This window comes from Podarcis bocagei (assembly GCF_964188305.1).
Source record: "Podarcis bocagei genome assembly, chromosome: 4".
NCBI lineage: Eukaryota > Metazoa > Chordata > Lepidosauria > Squamata > Lacertidae > Podarcis > Podarcis bocagei.
Genome location: NC_138128.1, coordinates 67,787,059 through 67,791,096, shown reverse-complemented (window position 1 = coordinate 67,791,096; position 4,038 = coordinate 67,787,059). Strand labels below are relative to the sequence as shown.

Here is a 4,038-nt window from a genome sequence, read left to right as displayed (position 1 = left end):
GGTTGACATTATTTGTCAAGAGCAAACACCACCTACTTGGAATGGCAAGTCATATTTAATTGATATTATTGGTTTGGTCTTGCTTAACTTCCAGGATAATCCTCTCATGTAATTTCCACTGAGTTCCATTTGATGTTCTTCCAGGCAGAACTTTTCAGCTCCCGAATGATTGAAAACTGGAAGTGGGTGTTCCAGTTTTTGAATGTTATTTCGGAAGCTGAATACCTGACAGGGCTTCTGTGGCTTCCTGCAGCCAATCAGAAGCCGTGCTTTGGAAGTCAAATGTTTCGAAAGTCAAACGGACTTCCGTAATGGATTCTGTTCAACTTCTGAGGCACAACTCTACACAAAATGGCTGAGCCAAAGTCCACCTATAGTTGTAATCAATAAAATTGTGTCCATTTTTAGTGTGTGTGTATAATATTTTTTTATTAATTTTTAATTACAATAATCCAATAAGAGCCACATTATCACAATTCCAAATTACAATACAATTTAAAAAGTCAATTATTCAAATACAGAATTAAACAATTTTGGGTGACGTCCCGTGTGCTGGACTTCAGGGTAAAAAGTTCTTCTTTCTTTCTGCTTCCATAATCTTGATTAGTCCAATTACAAGAGTTCTGGTCTCAATCCTTTATTTAACAGCCACTGATTTCATAACTTTCATTCGTAATTGCATATTTAATAAATTTTATTTCCGCAAGAGGAGTTTATGTCCTGTAAATTTCTGTGTGAGATGTTAAGCTTCCATTTGTTTCTTCATTCTTCTTGTTGTAATCCAGTAATACAGCATCTCTGCTTCCACTTTTTTGCTCTCTCTCTGCTCTCAGGGGCTGTATTTTTCATTACGTCACACGCTATTTTGTTTGTCAAAGTCTAACAAAAGGTCTGGCAGGGAAATCTCTCTAAGTTACAATTTTTCTTATCCCAAAAATGCATAAGAAGAAGTGAGCACAGATATTCTTTAAGGGAATTATTCATTAAGGGAAGAAAAAACACCTAAATAGCAAAAGAACAACAATCAAACACCTAACAGTAAGCAAGGAACTTAAATATTATCATGAAACAACGAACTATAAAAAAACTAAAACAAATGGCAAAGGAAGGTGGGAGGGAGGAAAAGGAAAGAAAAAAATTTCTTGTAACAGACGAAGTTCTTGTAGCATCACGCACCAGCTCGAGTCTGCTCGAATGATCTCTGAATGTGCCAACCTGAACAACCAGGCGGCATCAGGGGAGGGGCAGAGGAAGGAGGATCAGGCTCAGTAAATGCCCTGTTCGATGACAATGCCATGCCCGATGGTCTCAGGGGGGCCCCCTCTTGCTGTTGCGCTAGCACTTGTAGTGGCAGAGAAAGTGTTCCTCTTGGCATCAGGAGTCCTCTGGTTTCCCCCACAGCTGGTGTTCTCAGGGCCACAGGATGATACCTCTCCTCTGCTGCAACCAGCTGCCAGCCCTGTGGCTTAAGAGTCTCTGGAGTCTTGAGGGTGGAACCCTCCTCTCTGGCTTCCCTAGGTGCCTTTCAATTGAGTCATCTGCAGAGTAATATATCTTGACCAACCAGTCTGTTTCAGTCCAGGAGCACCGCTGGCATGCAGGGCAGCTGGATCCACAGCTGGGAGGACAGAGCAGGCACACAGCACAGTTGGACCCACCCACAAGCCAAGAGGGCAGAGGCGAGCACAAGCGGAACACTCCTGCAACACAGCTTCACCTCCCTTAGTTCATTTAAAACGCCGGGTCAAAGCCTGAGTCAGAGTCAGTTTGGAAAAAGTTCAGAAGATTAATTAAATTGTTTAGAGTTACGCGTCCTTGAAATAGGCTGGGCGGTGGCTGTTCAGCTGTTCGACTTCGTTAGATCTAATTTACAGCGCCAACATCACAAGTTCTCTGATATAAAACCCCAGGTTGCCAAACTTTTGATAAGAAGGGGGTTAAAAGATTAAAAGGTTTAAAAGTTTAAAAAGTTAAAAGGAGTAGGAGCCCCCAACATCTAATTGAGGAGCTCTCAACTTGTGAATGAGCTGCCACACATTAAAGTTCTGCCTGGGGAGATAGGGAACCATGCCACTCAGTGTTTTTCAAATGACTCTTCATAGGCTTCATATGCCTCAGCAGTCACTCAGCGGGGCAAGCTGGGGCAGGACGCTCCACGGGGCCTCCGAGGAGTCTGCCTGCCTCCTCCCACTCAGCCCCCCTACAGCTGAGGAGGAGGCAACGGGCGGACTGTTGGGGGCAGTGCAGAACCTGCAGGCGCTCAAGCCACCACGTCACTCCCAGGAGAGGCACATGGCTCGGGCGCACTGCTGGCCCCGCAGTGAGTGCCACATGCCATTTTGTCACCCCCCTCAGTGGGGACACCCGGGGTGACCTGCCCCCCCTTGCTACGTTCCTGATCAGGTGTGCCCTAAATGATTACACTACACTGGCAGGCCTGAATGAGTCCAAAGGCTTCAAACTTGCTTTTTAAAATACTTCCTATAAAAACACTTGCCGTACTGGAGTCAGCTACTAGGTCTAGTATTTGTATGTTTTTGCATCTTCACACAGGAACCCACAAGGTCTTTTCCTCAAGCAAACAAAATTGCTGCTGCAAAGGAAGCGACGTTGCAGGGCAGTCAAGATATTGGGAATCTTGTTTTAAGACATAGTACTTAAATGGAGGGATGGTTTCTTTCATGTTCTGTTTATGTTGCAAGAACAGCATCTCCCAGCTTAAGATGTAACAAACGAGTTACATAGTATCACTCATAAGGACCACAGCTCCATCTTGTGGCATCCTGTTACTGCCTCCAAACACTGGTCTAGCACCTCAATATCTTCTCTTGATCAGGATGCCATTATGATACTGGCAGTTTTATCTTCACCCCTTTCCTAATGATCCCTAATATGGAATTCACCTTTTTCACAGCTGCGTTACACTGGGTAAATATCAAACCTGGAGTCAGGGGAACCACTATCTATCTCCCTCCATTGGGAGAACTGTCCATTTATTTCTACTTCCTACTTCATGTTTATTAACAGTTACTAATTCACAACAAGACCTCTCCTCCTATTCCATGGCTGGATCTAAACACATCAAAAAATGTTTCAGGAAAATGCATTGTAAAGCTCATACAGCGGTACCTTGGGTTACAGATGCTTCAGGTTACAGACTCCGCTAACCCAGAAATAGTACCTCGGGTTAAGAACTTTGCTTCAGGATGAGAACAGAAATCGTACTCTGGCGGCACAGCGGCAGCAGGAGGCCCCATTAGCTAAAGTGGTGCTTCAGGTTAAGAACAGTTTCAGGTTAAGAACGGACCTCCAGAACAAATTACATTCTTAACCCGAGGTACCACTGTACATGTAAAGCAAAACTATTCACACCATTTCAGTCTTGAGAATATTACATGACAATCACCTCACATGATTGTGACGTCAGGTGATTGACAGTTGGGGAAGATAAGGCCCAAGCCTCCTGATCACATCCACTTCCCCACCACTGCTCTACACTGACTGGCAGATGTTCTCCAGGGCTTCACAATGGGCTCTTTCCTGATCCCACCTGGAGATACTACAGGCAGAACATGGAGCCTCCTAGGTGTGAAGCAGGTGTTCTACCATGGAGGGCAGCATTCTAATACATGCACAAAACCTTCATTCCAACAAGTAGGGGCTGATATCAGTGCATATTTCAAAAATTATTTCCAATTGTGCTTAGTCTCAAGGTGCCAGTCTTTCAGTAACTGTGACGTGTCAGGTTGCTTTCAGGATGCAGATTTAGTGTTTTGGAACACTTGAATGTAGAGCTGGTCTTCCTAACTGTGTTATGGGAAGTGGGGTGGCATTCAATTTAGTCATGGTAATTAATTTCAATAGATATACTCTGAATAAAACTTAGTTTAGTACGATCCAAATCATATTTCCATATTGTCAATTCCACAGATGTTAGCAAAGAACTTGTCTCTACCTCACACTGCACTGCATAACAGAGTTTGGGAAGATCACAGGTCCTTTCTTCGTGACTACAGTGGTACCTCGGTTGTCAAATAC

At 44.0% G+C, this 4,038-nt stretch overlaps 1 protein-coding gene and 1 long non-coding RNA gene across 2 annotated transcripts in view; one reads left to right on the top strand and one right to left on the bottom strand.

Moving 5' to 3' along the window:
• Nucleotides 1-4,038, bottom strand: part of LOC308584732 (putative lysosomal acid lipase/cholesteryl ester hydrolase) — a 47,399-nt gene that overhangs the window by 21,977 nt on the left and 21,384 nt on the right. The window lies entirely within an intron of this gene.
• LOC308584817 lies at nt 149-3,811 on the top strand. Its single transcript, XR_014007033.1, has 2 exons — nt 149-2,518; nt 2,565-3,811. It is a non-coding gene; the product is annotated as an uncharacterized lncRNA (long non-coding RNA).